A 26,377-nucleotide genomic window follows, 5' to 3' on the forward strand; every position below is an offset into this window, starting at 1 on the left:
TGCTGTGGTAGTGAGGGTGTGAGCCCAAGCTATAGCTTGTAATAAAAAGATCTTCATGGTATCCCAGAAGCAGAAAGACACATAGGGTTATGTACTCACTCATTAGTGGATATTAGACAAATAATATAGGACAAACATACTAGAATCTGTACACCTAAGGAAGCTGATCAAGAAGGAGGACTCTGACTAAGATGCTCAATCCCCATTTGGAAAGGCAAAGAGATGGGAGACTTTATTATCCCACTCTCACCAATGCACAGGCCATCTAGACAGAGAAACATTAAAGGTAACAGACATTATAAATGAAATGGACCTAACATATTTACAGAAGAGTTCACTGAAATACAAGAATATACTATCCTCTCAGCACTTCATGAAACTTTCTCCAATACTGAGCCTATGTTCAGGCACAAAGCAAGCCTCAGCAGATACAGTAATACTGAAATAACTCCGTGCACCCTATCACTTTTATAACAACAAGAGAAACAACAGGAAGCCCACACACTCATTGAAACCTAACAACTCTCTACCGAATGAAAAGTAGGTCAAGACAGAAATTTAGAAAGCAATTAAGGACTTTCAAAAATTTAATGAGAATGAATACACAGCATACCCCAATTTATGGGACACAGTGAAAGTCATGCTAAGTGGAACATTCATTGAACTAAGTGCCTGAGAGACTTGATACTAGCAGCTTAATAGCATACCTGAAATCTGTAGAAAAAAAAAAGTAATCACACTGAAGAAGAGTGCATGGCAATAAATATTCAGAGGGCTGTTTTCAATAGAATGAAAGGACAGAGGAAAAATACAAGTGGTTAAATAATATGGTTCTTTGGGAAAATCAACAAGATAGACAAACCATTGGCCAAATTAACTAAAAGAGGAGAGCATCTCCGATTCAATAAAATAACAATGGAATGATGTGAACATACTTTTAAAAACTTATATACCATTAAACTGGAAATTTTCAGTGGAATGGATAACTTTCTCAATAGGTAGTACTTAGCAGAGTTAAACTAACATCACATAAACACTTTAAGTAAACCTATAGCCCCTAGTGAAATAGAAGAACTCATTAAAAGTTTGCTCCTCCTCCAAAAAATCCCTGGTCCAAAAATTTGTTTTGTAGAATTATACTAGTTTTTGAAAGAAGAATTAATGCCAATATTCTTCAAATTATTCCACAAGAGAGAAACAGAAGGACCATTGTCAAATTTATTTTATAAGGCCGTATTTACTCTGATAGCCAAACCACATAAATACTCAACAAAGAAAAAGAATTGCAGACAATTTCATCTTATAAACATAGATGCAATAACACACAGTAAATACTTCCAAATCAAATCTAAGAATATATCAAAAAAGATCACCCACCAGACTCAAATAGACTTCATCCTAGGTATTCAAAGAGAGTTAAATATGTAAAAATCAGTAATTTAATCCTCTACATAAACAAACTCAAAGAAAAAAAAAACAAAAAACAAAAAAAAAGCAAATGATTATCTCTTTAGAAGAGGAAAAGTCCTGTAATGAAGTCCAGAATCACTTCATGATAAGAGTCTTGGAGAGATTAGGGATATAAAAACATACCTAAATATAATGAAGACAATATGCAACAAGATTACAACCAGCATCAAATTAAATTTAGAGAAACTCAAAGCAATTCCACTAAAATCAGAAGAAGACAAGGTTGTCTTCTGTTTCAAGATTTATTCAGTGTAATACTTGATGTACTTTTAGGAAGAACAATAAGTCAACTGAAGCAGACCAGAGGACACAAATTGAAAAAGAATAAGTCATAGTATCATTTTTAAGGCTTGATAAGATAGTATACATAACTGGCTCTAGAAATTCAACCAGGAAACTGCTAGAGATGAAAAACACTTTTAACAAAGTAGCTAGATACAAAGTAACTTCATATATAGTTATATACATGTATATAAAATACATATATATTACTCTTCCTATACACCAATGAAAAATAGACTGAGAAAGAAATCAAGGAAACAGCACCTTTTACCATAACCTCAAATAATATAAAAATCTCAGTAGTAACTCACACTAAGCAAGTGAAGTATTTGTATGACAAAAACTTCAAATCTTTGAGAATATAAATGACGAAGATATCAGAAAATGATAAGGTCTCACATGCTCAGAAATCTGGAGAATTAACATAATAAAAATGGCCATCCTACCAAAAGTGATCTAAGATTCAGTGCAATCTCTATCAAAATCCCAACACAATTCGCTACAGACCTTAAAAGGACTTCATCAAAACAAACAAGCAAGCAAACAAAAACAAAAACTCTCAGGCTAGTTAAAACAATCCTATATAATAAAACAATCCTATACAATAAAAGAACTTCCAGAGGTATTACATTCTAATTTCAAATTTTACTACAGAGTTTTAGTAATCAAAACTTCATGTTACTGGCATAAAAAAAAAGACTCATTGATCAATGGAATTCGATTGAAGACCCAGATATACATCCACATATACATGAACACATAATATTTCATAAACAAGCTGGAAATAAATCTGAGGAAACAAAACAGCATCCTCAACAAATGGTCCTGGACAAAGTGAATGTCTCTATGTAGAAAAATACAAATTGATCCATATTGATTACCCTGCACAAAATTCAAATTCAAGTTGATCAAACACTTCAACATAATACAGATACACTGAACCTGATCAAAGAGAATGTGTGGAATAATCTTGTACACTTTTGCAGATATGAGTGACTTTGTGAACAGAACAATAGTGCAGGCACCAAGATCAACAATTTATAAATGAAACCCCAAGGAAATGGAAAAGGTTTGTATTGAAAAAGACGTGTGTTGAACAAAGCAGCAGCCTACAGAATGGGAAATTGTTCTCCATTTGGTGAGAGCCTGGATTTCAGCAGGAGCCTGGAACTCAGCTTCTGGACAGAGAACGGGGTTCTGTTTCTATCAGGAGCATCTAAAGTGCATTAAGGCAAGGCCCGAATGTTCTGGGCTGAGATATGGAAATAATTTTCCACCAAGTGTAAAGTTGTTGGCAGTGGAAACTCGGGCATTCCAAATCTTATGGCGAGCTCTAGGTTAATCTGTTGTGCTTAGCATGGCAGAGGTACAGGTGAAAGCCTGAGAGGGATAAATGACAAATCTCAGATGGGCATGGTGGAAGGCTATTGGTGTCAGGCATCACACAAGCAGCCAGAAGCATACATGTACCCTCAGAAAGTTTATTTGAAATCAAAGATTTATAAAACTTTGGGCAGTGGGAGGGATTTCAAGGGTGAAAGTGTTTGATTGGTTTGGACCAGGGATACTTGCTTTGCATGTATTTGTAAAGTGCCTCATTTTCCATGCAGTAGCATGGTCCTATCACAAGAAGGAGAACACAGTACCTAACTATCCTAGGGATGGGGGGGGGGGAATCTCCAAGTACAATTAATGTCACTGCTGAAGCCTAAGATCCTTATAAGGGCGGCATAGTTCTAGAAATTCTAGAAATTGTTGGACCAGTTTCCTTTTCAGGAAAAAGTCCAGTCTATAATCTACTGTGAAGGCTATGTGATACTGCTTACTAAATCTGGATGACCTATTTCAGTGGGGGCTTTCAGAAACTTGATGAGAAAGGGGAGTCCATCACCATAAATTGAGTACAAACAAATGCATACCCATAGATGTCACACTTTAATGTAATCCAGCAAAGATCCTTGGATTGTTTTTTTTACCAACTCCACATCTGATAGATCACTAGTATGCATAATTCCAAAATATGTAAAGAACTCAAGGCAGATCTAAATGAGAATTCTCAATAGAGGAATCTCAAATTGCTGGGAAAGTCTTTCTTTTAACTTTTATTAATTACACTTTATTCATTTTGTATCCCCCCATAAGCTCCACTCTCCTCCCCTCCCGGTCCCTCCCTCCCCCCCTTTCTGTATGCATGCCCCTCCCCAAGTCCACTGGTAGGGGAGGTCCTCCTCTCCTTCTTTCTGATCTTAGTCTATCAGTTCTCATCAGAAGTGGCTGCATTGTCAGGGTTCTAGGTTATCTCCATGAATAGTCCTTGGTTGGAGTATGAGTCTCTGGGAAGTTCCCTGTGTTCAAATTTTGTTGTTCTGTTGCTCTCCTTGTGGAGTTCCTGTCCTCTCCAGCTCTTACTATTTCCCACTTCTTACATAAAATTTCATTCACTCTGCCTGTCAGTTGGCCATCAGGCTCAGTATCTGCTTTCACAGTCTGCATGGCAGAGGCTTTCAGAGGCCCTCTGTGGCGGGTTCCAAGGTTGTTTCCTGTTTTCTTCTTCTGGCTTTCGGAGGCCCTATGTAGCAGATTTCTAGGTTGTTTCCTGTTTTCTTTTTCGGATGTCCATCCTCTTGGTACATCTATACAATGGAGTATTACTCAGCAATGAAAAATAAGGAAATCATGAAATTGGCAGGTAAATGGTGGCACCTGGAAAGGATCATCCTGAGTGAGTTGTCACAGAAGCTGGGAAACTCTTAAAGACATGTTCAGCATCTTTATCCATCAAGGAAATGCAAGTCACAACTAATTTGAAATTACATCTTACAATTGTCAGAATAACCAAGATCAGTAGCATAAATAAAGTCTCATACTGGTGAGGATCCAGAGTAAGGGGAACATTCCTCCACTGCTAGTTGGTGTGCAAACTTTTACAACCACTACGAAAATCAATATGGGAATAAAGAAGTCAAGACTCAGCTAAATCATTCTCGTATATATTCCCAAAAGATGTTCTAAAAAACTATAAGGAAGCTTAGATTTTTTTTCGTAATAGAAGCTTGAAACAGCCTAGATGTTCCTCAACAAAAGAATGGACACAGAGCATTTGTTGCATCATAACATTTGTGGGCAAATAGAAGGAGGTAGAAAAATAGCCACCTTGGGTGAGGTAACAGAGAACCAGAAAAATAAACATGGTAAGTGTTGACTTATTAGGGGATATTAGCAATTAAGTAAATGATAACCAAACTACAATCCATAGACCCAGAAAGGTAAGGTAAAGAGGAACGGTCTAGGAGACTCAGGAGATTTCTTGGGAGGGGGAAATACAATAGACATTACAGAAAGACTGGGGTTTGGGGGGATAAGGAGTGGGAATATCAAGTGGGAAGAGACAGGGTGGAGTGAAGGAATACTGAGAGAGAAGGCTGGAATCGTGGGGCATATATCAGATGTGGAGTTGAAAACTAGTATAATGGAAACTCCTTGCAATCTATGAAGATGATCCTTATGAGGACTCCTAGTGATGAGGGATACAGGACATCTGTGTCTTGCAGCCAGAGGAAGTTAGAATATACTCTATCCAGTTGTTGGTCAAGGAGGTCCCATTGAAATCCTCATACAAACCAGGATGAGGCTAAGTCAAAGGGTTGCTCTCCATAAACTGACTGCAGGGCCTCATTGCAAAGAAAAATACCCATACAGTTCATTGAATATGGAGAAATTGAGCTGGTGCCTACATGTTCCATTTACCCGTAGTTTATAGTCTCTTTAGTATGTGAAGGTACTTTGCAGGATTACGAAAGTGAAATGTGGAGAGCAGCCCTGCCACAAAACCTTGTCCTACAATTTGTTTTGCCGACAAAACATGTTAGGGCAATGTTGGCCAGAACTTGCCAGAGTAGCCTAACAGTATCTGATTTGATTTAAGGCTCACTAAAAGAGAAGGGACTCATACCAAGCACTGCTAGGGTAACCAAGAACCAGAGACTAGATATCCCAGAGATCTAGGGTAAAGCCAAACACTACTGATCCAAAAAATCAATAAAATTATTTCTAATAATAACTTTTGTACTCAGAGATCATTGCCTTATTGACCCACCAGCAGAGAGGCTTATGTGAGCAGCAGATAGAAACACATGCAGAGACCCACAAGCAGACATTAGGCAGAGAAAGAGTCTAAATCGGAAGTCTTCCTCAAATCCCCCTTCTCTCAGTTCAGGGAATTCTACAGAAAGGGTGGCAGAAGGATTTAAGATCTGGTGGAGAGAGAAGCCAACAAGAGAACAAGGCCCTCTGGATCAACTAATCAGGGTACATACAAGCTAGCAGACTGAAGCAAGAATAACACAGTTGACATATATTATAGCTATTGGCTTAGTGTTTTTATTGGACAAGGAACAAATGTGCCTGCTTTTGGGCTCCTGTCTTCTGTTGGGTTGACTTTGTCCAGTCTAGATGTGATGTTTTCTTTTATATTATCATATTAATTATATATAATATAGTTATATATTATATATATAGAGTTTTGCCTCTTGTGGTTGCTTAGAATCTTGTTCTTTTCTGATGAAAGATAAAAAAGGGAATGGGCTCAGAGGTGAGTGGATACAGGGAGAAACTGATAGAAGTGAAGGAAGGGATACCTTAGTCAGGATATATTGTATGAAAAAGATATACCTTCAAAGCAAAATAACGTAGACTTTGATATAGAAATAAGGAGGGAAAGGATTAGAAAGTTGACCAGTAGTACTAATTAAAGGAAGAAGACAGAAATTAGTAGAAATTAGACAGTGGCTTTAATTATACTAACTTATTAATTTTTTATTCATTAATTTTTTAAAAAGCTAGAATAGTACATTTTGATTGTGTTAATCAGAAATTTTTTAAAAAAATGATTATGAAGAATTTATACTTTAATCCTGGTTTGCATACTATATACATAATGAATATATTAAAAAGGCTCTAGGAAATTACATAAATATATGTCAAATTATCTATAAAATAAATAGTAAAGAGAATAGTGAAAAGCTTAGAATCCTCATTGAATTCAAGACTAAACTCTGCCTGTACTTCCTTAATAAGTTGTGCTAACAAATCCTTTCACACACAATAGTTCTTTGCTCTAAGCAATTTTATTGTGGATTTTTTTCTTTTAATTTGATAGGGTCACCTTGTCAATAATTGTATGGTAACTTTTTATCATAAGTGACAAGTTTTTCCCTGGTCCTATGAACTTGTTCCACTCTTGTTTGTAGCAGCACAAAGTACACAGTAGACTTAATTATTCTTACAATAAAATAATATGCAGTACACATGTGATGGTTTGAATGCAAATAGCCCCCATAGGCTTATATGACTGAATGTTTGGTCCCCAGTAAGTGGAACTGTATGTGAAGGATTATGGGGTGTGACCTTCAGAGGAAGGGTGGGGTAATTTGAAGAAGTGTGTTAATGGAGGTGGGCTTTAAATTTTCAAAAACCCATGCCAAGCCAATTCTCAAGTACTTTCTCTGCCTGCAGCTTGCAGATTAGACGTGATGGCTCTGCTAGGATTCTAGCACCAGTCACCTCCCCACTGTCAAATTCTCTACCAAAATGCCATGGTCTAACCTAAATCTGCAAGCAAATGCCCAACCAACTGCATATTTTTACAAGTTGACTAGATTATGGCGACTCCTTGGAACAATAGAACAACATCTAAGACAACAGGAATCAGGAAAGAATGTAATAACAAGATTAGAAAGAAAGCAGGTGCTCATTACATCAAATTTACTCTGATGTTAGCATAAAAAATTTAGTGCACTTAAGCATTAATTTAGTAAATGGTACCTGAGACTCCTGAATTAATTGAGTATGAAAATGTGCATTACTCATCCTGTCTGATGAAGTGGAAAGAACCTGGGTCATTAAGTTTCTAAACATTTGTGATTGGATGATATCAATCATATGTATATTAAAGTTGTAGGCATACATATATTCTCAGTTACTCTGAAAATTCAAGTTACTAGCAATTAAAACTTTTCTATATATTTTCCTTTCTGTGATGATATTTTAGGTAATGGTAAAGGAAAGTAATAGTAGATTAGCATACCTTTCTAAAAGATCTTAAAACATGCCAAAATTACAGAATTACACTTGAATAGTTCTATTAATATTTTTAATTAATTTATTTTTTATTAATTACAGTTTATTCACTTTGTATCCCAGCTGTAGCCCCCTCTGTTATACTTTCCCTATCCCACCCTCTCTCTGCTCCCCCTATGCCCTTCCCTCAGTCCACTGATAGGGGAGGTCCTTCTCCCCTTCCATCAAATCCTAGTTTATCAGTTCTCATCAGGATCAATTAATATTTTTTAATTGAGCTTTAAGCCCCATAATTGATTGGACAATGTATGTCTCTATGGCTTAAGGAAACTTAGGACCCCAGAGATGTTAGCTAGACAGCAACATCAAATATAGAATGAAATAGACAAATGTTTTATCAGCGTGTAATATATTAAAAAATCCTGATTCCTTCTTATGCATTTTTAGTTGCTATATGTCACCTGCCAGAACCACAAATCACAGAGCTTCAACCTACATAATTTTACCCCAATCAAATAGGATCAAACTGATCTGTTGCAAGGGTAGATAATTGCTTTAACAAGCTGGGAAGAGTAAGGTAAAGGTAGGGAGGGAAACAAGGTGAACACTGTACAGACTTAGAATTAGTCGTGATTAAGGTGTTCTCGTGTGATTTTGCAGAGTAGAGAGACTATGGCTAATAAAGTAACATTCATTTCAAGAGTCTACAAAATTACTGGAATGTTTTCATCATAAGTGATAAGTATTTGAGAAACTATATACCTAGCATACTTAATTAAACAATATACAAGTATTGAAACACCATATGATTAATATATTAACACATTTAACACTTTTTATGCTAGGCATAAATAATTTGAATTTAAATTAAGGTAAATACAATTAAAGATGCATGCAAATTTAAAAAATCAGACTTGAAAATCAAGGTGGAAGTCACCCTCTGATTATAAAGATCACAAAAGAAACAAATTTTAATAATGTCATCCTTAACTCAGAATGATATTCTGTTTATGAAATCATATGAATAGTAGAGGTATTTACCATTAAATACCATTGTTTTCTATTCAAAGAGAGTATTGTAATTGAAAATTCAGCTTTCACCACCCATCCCATTACAAGGAACTTCAGTCAGAATGAGCATGTGTTTTCTATACTGGATTAGAGAGATGGGAAACTATCAATTTTAAAATCAAAACATGTTCACCGTGTTTTAAAGAATATGCTTACAGACAGTTTTGCTGGTAGCAGTTGGTGAATGGGAACCTCTTTATGTTATGATTTATGAAAAAAGGAGGGCAAAGGGAAATGCAGCTATTCAGAAATGTAGCAATGTTTATAAATTAGATGTTTCTAATGTGTTTTGACAGATGTGAGGAAAAAATGAAATTTCTTTTTAATTATCTTGGTGTAGTTCACGGTATAATGTTCAGTGTAAGAGCTGTGGTGTTTGTCAATATATTTTCTTTAACATGTATATTCCTAGCAGATTACTAAGAAGATGAAGAATAAATATTAATATCTGACATTTCATAAAGCTCTGACAATTCAATGTTATCTCATAAGTTCTCTTATACTGGATTCAGTTTTCAAATTTACCTGATAAAACAAAGAAGCTTCACACAACAGCATTAGAATTCATCTCCACTCACTTCCCACAAAGTTTCCTGGAAGATTAATCAACCGCAGTGACTTCTGAATAAAATGTTCACATATAATATTTTAAGCTGCAGCTAGCCATTAACACTCTCAGAGATGAACGGCACCCATGTTTCATGAAGATTTATACGAAGGACTGATCTGAAATATAAGAGTCGCTGATAGAGAATTCACTGGGCTTCTAAATGAGGCAATCCTCTCCCTGAATGTATTTATTACCAATGTATTTCAATTGTGAGAGACGGTGTAAGAAGTTGGAACTCACAGTGTCTGGATAGAAATATGAAGACGGGTTGACCTTGCGGGTGATGAGTTATTTGCCAGTGTTTGAGTGCTGTTCCATATGCAGGGGGTAAACAGCGTGATATTGCCAACAGGGGGAGCTAAAGACAGAAGACAAATGAAGCCCGTTGTGTTTAGGAGTGTAATTTAGCTGAACTGACAATATATTATACCTTAATAGCACCTCAGAGTGAGTTTAATTGATGACCCAACTTAAATATTCTGTTAGAGTATCTTTGCACTGGCTTGGAAGCAAGCTGCGCACTTAAGTTTGCTTCCCTGCTGCTGCTTGTGTGACGGCCATCTGGAGAAGATATCTGCTAATATGTTCCTGGAAATTTTTCCCCATTGTTACTGCTTGAGCAATCCAGAAAGCTTCTGATAAGCTCAGAGAGGAGACAAACCAAATGCTTCTTTCACGGAGACCTCAGAGTGTAAGCAGGCAAACACCACTAAGGGTGTAAGCATGTTTACACTTCCCCTGACAGTGAGTTGAAGTGAAACAAGGTACAATTGGAGCACAAAATTAAAGTCTGTGATGATGGCGATGCTCACAGATGAATGGTTTTGCTCAATAACATTGCTTCAAAAGCTGTGAAAAGCATGACAAAGAGGTTCTTGCAAAACTAATCAAAAATGCTTATTTCTAACACATCAGAGTGGGAAGAAAATTAAGAATATTCAATTTTATCTATTTAAGAAAACTCTAGATAATTTGAGGATGTAGTGTCCTGTTTAATTTTAACAATTATAGTAAAAGTAACTTTTACTCACCTGAGCTATGCGCCATTATAAAGTTTTTGCCCTCTCTGAAGTGGAGAAGAGATGACAGCCATACCCAAGCTTTCATAATACAAGGATGTGCCTGATTCCATAGTGTTTCTATCTAATAGTCCCTAGGTTGAGGCCTAGAAGCTTTTGCTTCCAACCTCCATCTGTTAATCTAGTCCTAGTCCTGGAAGTGTCTAGCCTCCATACAATCTAATACAGACATAGAATATTTTCAGCCTCTTCAACATACTGCTGAATAATCTTACCCTTCTACTTCTTTCTGAACTGTGGTTGACTCATTAACTCAGCTATTCTGGCTCAAACTTGTCTCTAAGTTGACTGAATCAACTGTCTTCTTTCAGCTTCTGACTTAATTTCTATGCTTGGCCTTAAACTAACTCTAGCATTCTGTTCTAAGTTTCTCGCTCCTTTTCATTCTCTGCCTTGTCTGTTTTCACTTGTGTCTCGCTTGATCTTTCTACAACCTGTCTCTGTAAAACTGTCCCAGTAAAACTACCTCCCCCGCTCTCTCTCTCCTGCATTGTTCTCTCCTAAGTTGGTTCTCTTTCAGCTCTGTTATCATGAGAGTTAGGCATATCCCATTCTGCCAAAATTTTCCCTAATTTATCACTTTGCTTCCCAATGAGACATCAATTTCATAAATGGCTGCTTCCTTCTACAGACTAACCTGACCTGCAAAGTTTGGGAACAAAGGTGTGTGCTGAGTGTATGTCTATGTTCTAGAAAAATCATATTTTAATCCAGGGTGTGCCTGCATCCCAACAAGATCAGAGATTTAGGTCTTCGGAGTAATCCCTTGCCAGAACAGTCATGTTGCAGGATTAAAATTCCTCAACAAATTTTGGTGAAAACCATGGAACAGTTTCCTGTGTTGATATTACCATATATAGGCTTCTTCTGATAATATACTTAACATGTTTATTCACTAAAATTTTTTTTCATGTACCATATAATTCAACAACAGAATTATGTGTAAGAGAAAATGAGAAAGTTCCTGCTCATGAAAGCATGTATAACAAACAGTTAGAGAAGAGCTATTTTACAGATATCAGTATGAGCAACTTAGAGATGACAATTTAAAACTATTTTTCATAGGCAGAGAACTGATAGGAGACAAGAAAACTGCTTTTGTAGTGGAAGAGAGACAATTTGAATATGTTGAACTTTTGTTGACCAAAAAGTGTCAAATATGATCAATCGCAAGTCTATTTATCAAAAGATGTACTTAACACATGTCACGGCTGTCTGAGTAGTTTTCATATGCAATACAGAATATGCCAGGTCTTTCAGCAACCTAAAATGCTTGGAGAACAACAGTGCTTTGGTGCAGTGCACTTCCAAGTGTTAGTCGCCTCTTTTTGCAAGACTGTCTAAAATGTCAAAGTGATTCTTTACCAAACTGAGCTTGTCGTTCTTGTAATGCTTTTCCCATACCTGTCCTTTACTGTTTTAGTCTCAATAGCTAGACCACTCAGAGATTTTTTCATCTCATTTATCACTCTCATTTTTACATCTAATCATGTTATCATCCCTAAGCTCATGTAAATGCATCAACATCTATAATGTTTACCTTTTTCATTCAAATAACTTTCCATTAAACTGTAAAACAGAGTGTTCAGCCTATACTATTTCTTTTCATTTTAAAATAATTTTAATGATCCTCATTTGACAGGCTTACAGGAAAGTATCCCATGTCCTTCCTGCTTTTAGGTTGTATTTCATCTATCTATCTATCTATCTATCTATCTATCTATCTATCTATCTGTCTGTCTGTCTGTCTGTCTGTCTGTCTGTCTATCTATATGAAACTATTTATGTATTTTTATGAAGCAGTTTTTAACACTCAGTTCTACAGAAGGGAGTATCAAGGTGGAGAAAAGGTAAAAATGATTGTTGTGCCATGTACCAAAGTACATGACAATCATTTTTATCTTGTGATACCTAATCACAAGACATTCCCAGTACTCCTTTCCCAATTGCCAGGATACTACTCTACCCAAACTCTGCAAAATATTGGTTTATAATCCAGAACATCTACTTAATGATTAATTGAGAACTTGAGTCTTCTCTTTTCACTGATCATGGACTTGTTGGTTTATCAGACTACCTGCAACTTTTCAACTCTCAAACTTCTGTGATTCGCCAGCATCAGCCACTAACTAGGAGAGAGAGAAGGAGCCAATCACACCTCCACTTACCTAAGTTCAGAATTTTAAGATCACTTCATATTATAATGGACAACAACAATTTGGACATCTTGCTCTTTTCCTTTTACCACTTTGTTCCTAGACTCAGATACGCTTTAATTAATTTTTTTAAATAAACACTATAGGGGAAAAGTGATTAATAGGATGCCATTTCAAAAAGCCACAACTTGGGGGCTGAAGAGAAGGCTCCTGAGCTTTTCTGTCCTTGCAGAAAATCCAAGCTTAGTCCCAGAACACACATCCACCTACATAGAACTATTTGTTTCTCCAGGTTCTAATTCCCTCTTTAGGACACTGTGGTCATCAGCACACATCACACATATATACTCACAGAGAATGAGAAAATAAATATTAAAATAAGTGTTCAGTAAAAAATAAAATAAAAGACCCCAAACAACTAATTACAAGTTAGTGAGTTCTGCCACATATGATATATTGTCATTTTGGCATTTTGAGACAGGGTTTCTCTGTGTAACAGAGCCCTGGTTTTCCTAGTCTTGCTTTGTAGACCAGGTTAGCCTTGAACTCACAGGGATGTACACATCTCTGCCTCCCAAGTGCTGGGATTAACAGGCATCACCATGTCTGTTTTTTTTTAAGTTAATATATTTTTACTTACTTATTTTGTAGGTATATTTGTTGCAAGTTCATGGCACTGTATATGAACACTCATATGTGTATGGAGGTAAGAGGACAAATAGTGGGAATCACAATTCTTCTTCCACCATGTACATCCTGGCAATTGAACTCAGGTATTCAGGCTTGACAGCAAGTGGCTTTATCCACTAAGCCATCTTGACCAGGATTTTTCTTCTTCTTCTTCCTCTTCCTCTTCTTCTTCTTCTTCTTCTTCTTCTTCTTCTTCTTCTTCTTCTTCTTCTTCTTCTTCTTCTTCTTCATCTTCTTCCTCCTCCTCTTCCTCCTCCTCCTCCTCCTCCTCCTCCTCCTCCTCCTCCTCCTCCTCCTCCTCCTCCTCCTCCTCCTCCTTCTTCTGTACTTTTCAAGACCGGAACTTGCTCTGTAGACCTGGCTGGCCTCAAACTCATAGAAATCCTTCTCCCTCCCTAGCGCTGGGCTTAAAGGAGTGAGCCAGCACCACCTGCTTTATAATTACACATTATATTACATGAAAACTTTATAATTACACATTTGTACAGGTTGTTGGTAATATTTTAAAATTCTCTTATCTTTTGATTTTGAATTATTTCATTACATTTATTTGATTTTCTATGAGTAAATTATATACTAGGCATCTTTTCACTTCACAAGGACTATGGTTACTGCTCAAAGAACTTCCCTATTAATCTGGAAATGAGATTAAATGGTAAGAGATCACAGCCAAAATTTTTAAGTTGCAGTTCCTAGCTATTATATATGCTGATTCAATTTTTAAGTCTTAGTATTTTAAGCACATGCTTTGTACTACATGGTTTCAAAGACTCTGACTTCAGTCCTTGAACTAGCATTTTCCAACAAAAGATCCATGTTTTGACTATTTGGTCCTTGACTCTTGAATCCCATTAACTGTGAGAAGACAGTGCTATGACATGTTAAGTGAGTTAGATCAATGCTAGATTCAAATTTTTGTGGCATTATCCTGAGGTGTTATGTTAGGAACTGGAATCCAGTTGGGAGAAGCAGTCAAATGGTGATGAAAAACTCCAAGAAAACAAACAAATTTTATACATATACACAACACAGTGGGGCACACATCCATAACAGAATATTTTTAAGCTATAACAAATAGTGAAGTTTTGTCATTTAGAGAAAAAGGTATGCAAACAAAGACACTAATATTAGGTGAAATAATCCCAACATAGACAGGATACTACTATGAGATTTTTTTTAAATATAAGATAGTAAAAGTATGTATACATATTTAGAAGTTACTAGAAGTTAGTAATGATAGTGAGAAAAACTAGATAAAAACTGGATTCCATCAATAAATATGTTGTTTACATTTTGAAATGTTATACTGAAGCCATTGATATATATATATATACAATTTATAGATGCTTTTCAATTGCAAAGTGAGCAAGTTATACTTAGCAAAAATATCAGAGTCAATATTACTTAGATCCATGAGTTCTAAAACTGATACTCTCTTTATAGAGCAAGATATATAATATTCTGATACATTTACATGTTCTTGTACACACAATATATGAGTTTACTTTTATTTACTTTTCTGAATCAAAGTAAATATACATAGGCATTCTGTGGATTTTAGATAGTGACCCACATATTCGATACATTAATTGTATGGTACTACGGATTTTAAACAAACTATAACTTTCATCTACCTCTCATTGTTAATGCCAATTTTAATGATAGACAACTTTCTCCTTGGTTATATGTTATGTAGTGTCTGAGGACTGCAGTTATCTGTTGCTGAGTCCCTTTTATAAAATATATGACTATAGCAAATTAAATCCAAGTCACCTTCCTGTCAATTTAACAAATAGCTGACATTTCCACACAATGTGAAATTTGTGCACCCAACGTAGAATAAGGTGTACGGAATGATGAGTTCTTAGATTATTTGTTGACAGAAATGGGACATCCTGGAAATGAATCTGATCTGTGCAGCCAAGAAGAGTACTCACCTGATGTTTAATCAAATTTAGGCCATCAGGAAAGGATACTGAAGTCGTTATTAAATGAATTGAGCTTGACAATACCATATATACAGTACTCTCAATGTAGCTAAAAGAGAAGGAATTAAGAAATAGGAGAAGTCCTTTTTAAACTCAAATATACACTATTTTATTCCATACATAAATGTCCAAGATAAATTTGCCAGTCATTGAGTTCCTGTTAGAAATAGTCCTTGTTCCCCTCACTTTGGGAGACCAATTGGTTACTGAGCTACCACAGGCTACATCTGAGTGGAGGTTCTAGGTTATATCCATACATGGTCCTTGGTTGAATGTCAGTCTCAGAAAAGACCCTGTGCCCAGATATATTTGGTCCTTGTGGAGCTCCTATCCTTTCCCCATCAGACTAATTCCCCTTCTTTCTTATGATTCCCTGTACTCTGCCAAAGGTTTGGTCATGAGTCTTTGCTTTGAAAACACTGCTAGTTAGAGTCTTTCAGATGCGCTCAGTAGACTCCTGTCATACATTCAATGCACATCCCATCTGTCTTTCTAAACGAGGATTGATCATCTTACCCCATGCTCTTTGGTCTCCCCACCCCCGAAGGGAGGAGCAGTCCTGTTAGGCCACAGAGGAGGGCTTTGCAGCCAGTCCTGAAGATACCTGATAAAACAGGATCAGATGAATGGGGAGGAGGTCCCCCCATCAGTGGACTTGGAAAGGGGCACGGTGGAGATGAGGGAGGGAGGGAGGGACTGGGAGGGAATGAGGGATCGGGACACGGCTGGGATACAGAGTTAATAAAATGTAACTGATAAAAATAAATAAATAAATAAATAAATAAAAGATAAATTTGCCATGTCATTAATGATATAAATTAGAAATTCAATGAAACTATTTTTGCAATGTGTCATAAGTACAATACATTCTGGGGCGAACTTAGTTTCTTGGTCATCTGACAAATTGTCCAATATATAATCTATAAATTTTCCTCAAAATTTTAACGCAATAGCATTTTTCTTTGATTCATATACAACCTATTGATTCATATACAACAATGTATTGTTATTCTAACATAAGATTTATCTAATTTCATTGATTATGTGCATGGCACATTGTAATTTTAAGGTAACATCCAAGTGTTGAGATATCTGTCCAATGTAATGGTATTGAGGTGTGAATTTAAGAAGTTATTATGAAATGATTGCTTTTCCATGAGGGATTAGTGATGTCATAAGAGACTTTTGTGTCTTGATTGTCTGCTTATCTCCATGGAAACATAATATCCATAATAATGAGATGCCATCTTGTAAGCTGAGAACACCCCTTCTTAAGGCAACTCTAGTTTGTCTAGAATTTCCATTTTTTCAGAACCATGAGAAAGTAAGCTTATATTCTTTATTCCTTACCTATTCCTGGTCATTTTATTTCTAGTGGCGCAACAGTGTCAAATGTTGAATGTGTAAGTTATCCTTCATGTTGATAATTTTCTGGCTGAATTTTATGTAACGGATGTGGCATTTCCATTGTTTTCTGTTATTACTTTTTATGCGACAGGCTTTAATTAAACCACATTATTTGGTTTAAATTATTATGTTTTCATACTGTGCTGTCTTTGTTGAAAATACTGAATTTAACTTTATGAAAAAGAAGAAATAAATGCATAAAAACTGTTCACAAATGTGACTATAGAAATGGCCTAGTAGTCAAGGGTGTTTAAAATCGCTGCTCTTACGAATGATAGAGTTTGTCTCCCAGCACCTGTATCAGAAGACTCACATTTTCCTGTACTCTAGTTAGAAGAAGTGCATTGGCCTCCTCTGTTCCATGTGGGCTCCTGCACACATGTCCACAAATCCAATCAGACATATACATGTGGATAAATTATATAATAAAATTAATCTTTAATTAATTATTTGTTATATTTTGTCCTATTAGGCAATTCAAGAGACATATTATATTGAATTTAAGATATTTTATAAATAATAATCCTTGCTATTTTATAGAATGTATCAACCTAGATAAGTGTTCATTTTACCTAAGTGAACTTTGAAGGTTTAAATAAGTTAGTTTACGAACCTACGGGTGTTTACTTCTTGTCTTTTTTTCTGCAATTTATTTCATAATTGTATGCTGCCTTCAAATTAAAATGCAATAATATGTAAAATATGATGTCAAAGATAAAAGATCTAGCATAATGGCCAGTGCCATATATTAATATTACATTTAAATCTAAATGTTAGGAATTGACTAGCTTTCACATGTTAGGGGATCTGACTTTAAACATTTGGCTCTCCTCAATGAAAATACAACATTGTGAAGAAATGTACACTACATCTAAGGAAAGCTGATTAATTACCTCCAATGTAGTGAAAAGACAATGGAAATTAGGCTGATAATAAAAGTTCTTCACACACACACACACACAAAAAAAAAAAAAAAAAAAAAAAAAAAAAAAAAAAAAAAAAAAAAAAAAACAAACTCAACCTCATTAGCCTTTCTGTTTTAGCCTTGTTATTTGAATACATGTGGGAAAACTGAGAAGAAAAATCAGAATAAAGATTGATCAATGCTGTAGAGAGTAGAGCAAGAGACCATGTTCCTTAATTTGGAGAAAAGACTGTAAGAGAGATAATAAGCTGAATTTTAGGTGGTAGCTATTGTGGAAACTGATGATCTTGAAATGTTTCTGTCTTGGTAGAAAGTCTTATTGGGACAAACTGAATGTCAGAAACTATGAAACCTTGTCATTGGACTGATTATTTCAATAGCAAAAGCTACATATTCTATTATTTCAATACAAACTTATATAAAAATATTATAGCTATAATACGGCTTAATATTTCCCTTTCTTTTTTATAGCAGTGGAAGATGTATTTAGTATAATGGTAATAGAAGCAGTTAATACTCAGACACAAGTACACAAGTATATTTTTGTAATTTAGATTAACTATATAGAGCTATAGTTGCAAAGGTGTTAGGTTAGAACTAACCAAAAGTCCTCTTACTGGTATAGGAAAAAAAAATATGACTTTCTGATTTTCTTTCTTGGCTACCCACACTCCCACATGCACATTCACACAATCTTTCTTTTATTAATTTTATTTTTTATATTAATTACAGTTTATTCACTTGTATCCCAGCTCTAGCCCCTACCTCAATCCCTCCCAATTCCACCCTCCCTTCCTCATCTCCTCCTGTGCCCCTCTCCAAGTCTTTCAATGACAGTGTTCTTTGCCATGAAACCCTTTAATGTAGAAATATACTCTATTTCTAAACTGTTAAAATATACTATACATAGGTACAGTTTCTGTTAATGACATCATTTTTGTCATATCCTAAGGGTTCCATGGAGAAATTCCAATTGTTGTCTTTTGAAAGTCCTCAGAGTATTGGAAGTGGATGCCTTAACGTTTTGCTCAACAAAGCACTTTTTGTCCAAAAAAAATTGTTATGCAGCTAAGATTTATAATCACATAAACAGTTAATGAAATATAGCAGTACTTTATAAAGCTCTTGATTCATATTTCTCATTCATGCTTTTGCTTCCTGCCTTTCAATGCATTTTCTGTATTGATCATCTGTCTTCATGAAGAGGAGTTCTATGGAATTTCTTAGTTTTCATATAGTATCTGAAACTATGAAGTTTAAAATGTGTGAAGAAAAGATAAATTAAGACTTATTGTTGTGTCCATAATACGTTGATCAGGTGCATCTAAACATGAAGTGGAGCATATTCCAAGGGTCACTCCACTAAAGAAAATTGATTCTCCCTCTGCCAGCAGGTATAAGGGAAAGTTGAACTGTTATTCTTTACCCTGGTGGCAAGATTTTCTTTCATTCTTCCTTCCTTCCTTCATTTGTTCATTCATCATTCATTCATTCATTTTTTAAAAATTTACCTAAATGAAATAGAATAAGTAAAACAAAAACTATCACATCAAAGTAGGAAAAGATAAACACACAGAAAAGAGCCCCCCTCCCCAAAAAGAAGACAAAATAATTGGAGACCCAAATGTTAAGACATTCAGGAATCTCTCCTTTTTTTTAATTAATTACACTTTATTCACTTTGTATCTCTTAAAAACTCTAAACTGGTCATAGAGCAGTCCAGTCAGTTCATGTCAGAAGCAATCCCTGTTCCCATTGCTATGGAACCCACTTGGACACTGAACTGCCATGGGCTACATCTGTTCAGGGGTTCTAAGTTATCTCCATGCATGGTACTTGGTTGGAGTATGAGTCTCAGGAAAGACCCCTCCCCCTGAGGGGGGAGCAGCCTTACCAGGCCACAGAGGAAGACAATGCAGCCACTCCTGATGAGACCTAAAAGACTAGGATCAGAAGGAAGTAAAAGAAACCCCTTCCCTACCAGTGGACTTGGGGAAGGAAGTGTGTGGAGAAGGAGAGAAAGAGAAGGATTGGGAGGGGAGGAATGAGGGAACGAGAGGGGGGATACAAAGTAAATAAAGTATAATTTTAAAAAATCCTTATGATCAACACAAAACAATTTATGAGATAAAAACTGCTTTATTTTTTTAGTTAAAAACAAAACAAAACAAAAAACCCTCTAAACTGGAAGCCATACTATAAGAACAGAGGACTGGTGCAGACCCAGGCAGGCCCTGTGCCTGCTGCCAGTCTCTGAATTCATAGGAGCTTTGCTCACTTAGACCAAATTTATCTGGGCACAGGGTCTTTTCTGAGACTGACATTCAACCAAGGACCATGTATGGATATAACCTAGAACCTCTGCTCGGATGTAGCCCATGGTAGCTCAATAACCAATTGGTTTCCCATAGTAAGGGGAACAAGGACTATTTCTAACAGGAACTCAATGGCTGGCTCTTTGACCTCCTCACCTCCCAAGGGAGGAGCAGTCCTGTTAAGCCACAGAGGAGGACTTTGCAGCCAGTCCTGAAGATACCTGATAAAACAGGATCAGATGAATGGGGAGGAGGTCCCCCCCTATCAGTGGACTTGGAAAGGGGCAGGGTGGAGATGAGGGAGGGAGGGTGGGATTGGGAGGGAATGAGGGAGTGGGATACAGCTGGGATACAGAGTTAATAAAATGTAACTGATAAGAAAAAAAATAAAATAAAATAAATAATAAAAAATTTAAAAAAAGAAAAGAAAAAGAGGAGGTGGTTTTCTTGGTGTTCTCCATCCTCTCTGGCTTACATTCTTTCTGCTTCCTCTTCCAAAGGGTTCCCTGACCTCTGAGGACAGAGACTTAATGGAAACACCCACTTAGAACTGTGTATTGCAAGGTGTGGGTCTCTATGTTTGTCTCCATCTGCTTCAGGAGAAGCTCTTCTGAGGAGACCTGAACAAGGGGTTACAGTTTGTTGGGTTTGTTTGCTTTTTCTTTGTCTTTTTTAGTTGTGTTTTGGTTTTGTTTGTTGGTTCGTTTGTTTTGGAGGGCTTTGTTGGGTTTTTTGTTTTGATTTGTTTTGTTTTGCTTGCTTTTGGAAAAAGAATTTAAAGTAGGGTAGGTAACAAGGAGAACAGGATCTTTAAGAATTGGAGGGATGAAAGAATGTTATTGAAATAGATTGCCAGATTTTCTTTTTTTTAATTTTTATTTTTTACTGAAAATATATTCTTTTCACAAATAATATACCATGTTCATGGTTTCCAATTCCTCTGCTCCTCCAAGTTCCTCACCTCACATCCCATCTGGGTCCAGTTTCTCTTTGTTTCTCAGTAGCTGGCTCTTTGACCTTCCCCCACCCCCATGAGGGAAGACCAGCCTTGCCAGGCCACAGAGGAGGACATTGCAGCCAGTCCTGATGAGACCTGATAAGCTAGGGTCAGATGAAAGGGGAGGAAGACCTCCCTATCAGTGGACTTAGAGAGGGGCAGGGAGGAGATGAGGGAAGGAGGGAGGGATTGAGAGAGAATGATGGAAGGGGCTACAGCTGGAATACAAAGTAAATAAATTGTAATTAATGTAAAAAATAATTAAAAAAGAAAAGGACAGACTTCTAAATAATAATAAAATATAATAAAAAGTTAAGGAAATAAAACAAAACCTATCACATTGGACAAGACAAACCAGAAGAAGAAAGCAAAACAAAAACAAGAGAAGGCAAAAGAATCAGATACTCACTCTTGTGCACACTCGTAATTTCCATAAAAATACTTAACTAGAGACCATGATATATATAAGCAGAGCCCCTGGTGCAGATCTGTGAAGACCTGTGCATACAATACATCTCTGTGAGTTCATATTAGATTTGCTTATGTTGGTTTATAGAGCCTTGTTTCTTGCTGTCCTTCATCCCTCTTGGCTCCTATAATCTTTCATTTCCTTCTTCCACTATATTTCCTTGAGTTTAGAGAGGAGGGATTTAATGGAGACACCATGTTTAGCGATGAGTGTTCCAAGGTCTCTTTTTGCATTTGGGTGGTTATTACTCTTTGGGTTTGATCCCAACTGCTGTTGGAGAAAGCTTCTCTGATAATGTGTGAAGAACACACTCATCCATGAGTATAGCAGAATGTCATTAGGAATCACTTAATCAAAACAGTTTTCCTTTTTATTTTCTTTTTCTTTTTTTTCTTTTTAGCTCTGTAGGATTTGGTTTTACTCTTGGCTTTGGTTAATCTAGCCTGTGGTTCTCAATCACCCAAGCAGTGTCTGGTGTGTGGTCCATCTCATGTGGTGGACCTTAAGTCAGTTCTTCCCACAGGTTTGTGCAAGCATTCCGTAGTATATCTTTCAAGGACGATATCCCTGCACATCAAATGTTTCTCTGGCGGACTTGGTGTTTACATTTCTCTTTTGGTAGCTTGCACAGTATATTCCTGTACTAAAAATATTGTTTAGTTTCTATATTTTTTTAGTTTATTAATAGAGCAGCAATGAACGTGGTTAAGTGTGTGACCTGAAAGATAACACCCTCTTTGGGCCAAGTGGTACAGATGGCTCTGCAGGTAAGTTGGTAGAATCCCATCTTCCTGTGAGATTGACATACAGTGACTGTAAAAGCTTGGACTCCTACTGCCTTTGGTGAATGTGCGCCTGACTCCAAATTCTTGCTATCACAAGCTATCATTTGTCTTATTGATCTTAACCATTCTTACAGGTATAAGAAGAAATCTCCAAACAGTCTGATTTGCATGTCCTCATAGCCAAGGATGTATATTTTCACAGAAATCATTAAGGCTGAACTATAATTTGCACTGGGCAAGGGCTTGTCAGCTTTTTATCTGTGTAATATGTACATGCACAGAAAACAAGCAAAACAAAACACAAAAGAAAAAAAAAGGCACTGTCAAAGCCATAGATTCACTCAAGTTGTATAAGTTTTGTCATGAATTTTGCAGGCAACCAATATGATCATACATAGTACATTTTTCTATGAAATATTACACTGTGAGTTTGAATAAAAGCAAATAATATATATATATATATATAACTTCAGTTAGTACTTCAGTTGCAGTGTCTCAATTATTTTTATATTTGTTTATATATATGTGATTCCTTATAACACAACCATTTAACAAATTATGCAACTCTTTTCCTTTTTCACTTTTAAAATAGTATATTACCTTTCATGTAAGCAATTTAGTTATATGGAGAGAATGTTTGTCAACTTATTGGAAATTAGCATACTTATATCAAGAGTTCCCTGGTGGTCAGAAACATTAGTATAGAAATTGTTTTATAAATATGTATCTCAAGTATTTTTGATTTAGAGCATTTGTCACTAATATAAAACACTTCATGTCACTGCTAGCTTCTAAAATTTTGAAAGTTTCTGACGACTAGTTGTAAATTCAAGCAAACTATGTTCCAATAACATATTACCAAAACGAAATAATTCATTTAGTTTATGTTTTAATCATATCTGTGTAGTAACATATTTCCTTTGTTTCTACCATTATAGTTTTTAGTAATGTACATGCACTGACTGAGCAATCATTTTTCTAAATTTTGTCTGATAAAATCTTCATATTTTGGTGTTCAAAATCGAATTTATATTGTTTGTTCAACTAGCTAGTACTAATTCTTTTACAGTGAAGAGATCATTTGTTTTTAAAAGTGTTCATATCATTAGCTCATTAATTTTCAACTCTCATTTCAGATATCCAGGTTGCATCTGGGTTTATGTAGCATGCAAGCGGTTGTCCAGTACATAACATTTGGACAGGTCATAAGTCAGCAAATGCTACTGCTGTATACTTACTGCAGGCCAAAACAAACAGGTGCATGTGTAGCATGAGGAAAAAAGTAACTGACAGATTTTTTTCAGTTGGTTCAGATAAAATAAACAAGATAATTACAACAGATAATTTAAAATTATGACTTATTTTCACACACAAAATTTATGGATCATTAACACATACATATGAAGTTAAAAAATGGAAATGTCCTCAAATTAAATGGAAAATACAGAAAATTAAACAGACAAAAATAAGGAGCAGAATAATTGTAGAAGGAACAAATACGTATTCAACAATTATAAAGGAGGCTCAATATCATTATTGATTAGAGAAACTCATAGTTAATCACCTGCGTTTATCCTGATGAGTTTAAATAACTTCATTTTAATGAAGAATGATATGGTAGTTTCTATTGGAGGGAAAATTAATATACTCTGTACAAACTAACCAAATTTAAATTTAGAATGTGTATGCTGACACATGATGTAGACTACATATGTGTGTGTGTGTGTGTCTCCCATTGATTATAATTTAAAATGAGAAAATAATGAAAATGTTGTATAGCTATATAAAATGTGTTTTATCTAAAACAATGTCTATTTTTAAAAGAAATGGCTCTATAAGTGAACACATGAGTAGGTTTTAGAGTTCTCTTAGTAGAATCAATAATAACAAATGAAATAATTTAAAACTCACAAGAGGAGTGAGTGCTCCTAAGGAAATAGAATATTTAAAAAGGAACCACGAAATTAATATACAATTTTATATGACACAACTTTAATATATAGTTAGTAGCCATTACTTGATAAGCATAAAAGGCATTTATAGTATGCTTATCCTGGTAATTAACATCTTAGCTTTTATCAACTGACTACTCTATGGCTAAGCTTAAAGCCAACATACAAAGTTCTACAAAATATTTCTCCTTTTTTAACAGTTGAATTTGGTCTTGTTATAAATAAATATATTCTTTTATATATGATTATAGGGGAGTGATTCATGCTCAGCTGTACTTCCTTTCAATTATGGAATTCACAAAACATCTCTCCATTTATTTTAAGGGTCATGCATCATGTATTTAGTCTGATATACCTCTTAATACTAAAATTTTATATTCAACAAACACTAGCTGAATGAATATAAAGACTCTTGGTTTATGCCTCATTGCCAAATATGTATAAACTCATGTGGCAACTATGTTGAAAAATACAGCATTTTGTTCTATATTGGACTGTGAAACTGTTTTAAAGATCCATTTACTAATTCTTGATAACAAGTCTGTGGTGCTTTGGAGAGATAATGGAACCGTTAGAAGATTGAGCATAGTGAAAAAATGTTGGCTCCTTGGAGTTGTATCTTTGAAAACTGCATCAGCAATCTGTTTTACTCTGTTTCCTTTTAGGCCACCACAAAGTAAGCAGCCATCTGTACTACAGACATGCACTAACAGTCTGTCTTGCCACTGGCCTTAAAATATAGGCAAGATGACCATGGAATGAAAGCTCCAAAACAGCAAGGCAAAGTCCATTTTTTTTTCTCCTAAAAGTTGATTATCTGAGGTGTTTTTGTTACAGCAACTGAAAGCTACCACACATCTATTGAATCAAGGAGTTATTTAAGTCTCTGTTCCCTTTCTCTGATATATTTTCTTTTCCTTTTTGTTACTGTTTTCACTTATCTTACATTGAAATTTCTCTGGTAGGCATATTAACTTTGTGCCTTTCTTCTACATCTTATCATTGTCCTATAATCTTAGATAATTTTGTTAGATATTACATACCTGTTACATTGTATATCACTTTGTTATAAGATAGTCATACAAAGCAGAAACACCCTTGGTTATGCCAGAGGAAACAAATTGAAAAAGGGAGAAAAATGTAGGGCAATTTTTGTTATAGACCTGTAAGTTTATCCATTATAATTTAGTGAAATGCATTTAAATCTAAGAACTTAAAAAAAGTACAGTATTTTATTCTCATTTTTTGGGAAGTGGCTGTGCCTCTGTGTATGCATGTTTGCATTTTGGGGAGCACAGTGTGTAGGCACAGGAATACATGTTCAAGATGAGGCCTAAGCTGATGCCTGAAATAATACTCCATTTCTCTTCTGCAGTATTCATTGATATCTGGAACTTGCCAGCATGGCTTGCCTCCTAAGTCACCTCATTGGTCAGTTTGTTCTGGGAATGCTTTAGAAGCCAACATATTTACCTTGTACTTCTTGTGGGTTCTGGATATCTGAACTCCAGTACTTACGCTGGTGCGGCGAGCACTTTGAACACTGAACCACTTTCCTAGACTAAATGTCTTATTTCTAACTGAATAAAGTGTTTGATAAGCCAAAAGATATTTTTACCATAAGATTAGGAGATTTATATACTAGTAGCATATGATTCGTCACTTTATAAAAGAAACTCAAACTGTAAGGTCCTTCTAGCTTTTCTTATGACTTTCTAAATAGTAATATTGTGACAGTATATAAGAAAAATACAAGAGTACATACTAATATAAATTAATTTAGATTTTGAATTTTATTGTTTTCAGAATATGTCTTTATTCTCCACCAGTTTTCTACTTTATCTTTTACATTTTTGTAAAGTAAATATTTTACTTTACACAAGTCACAAAATATTTTAGGTGGCTAAAACCTGCACGTGCACTATTCAACAGTATAGGGACAGGGGAGCAGGCAGGTTGAAAGGCTGTTGGGTTGGTTAATTCTCAGGTATTAAATACATAAGAGTTTGGAAATGAATTTGGGAATCAGAGAGGTTACAATTTCAATGGAAGCTTGTCTCAGATTCTGAGCAATGTATGCATTAAATTTTGCTTGTTATTGCC

Source organism: Meriones unguiculatus, chromosome 9, assembly GCF_030254825.1.
Source record: "Meriones unguiculatus strain TT.TT164.6M chromosome 9, Bangor_MerUng_6.1, whole genome shotgun sequence".
Classification (NCBI taxonomy): domain Eukaryota; kingdom Metazoa; phylum Chordata; class Mammalia; order Rodentia; family Muridae; genus Meriones; species Meriones unguiculatus.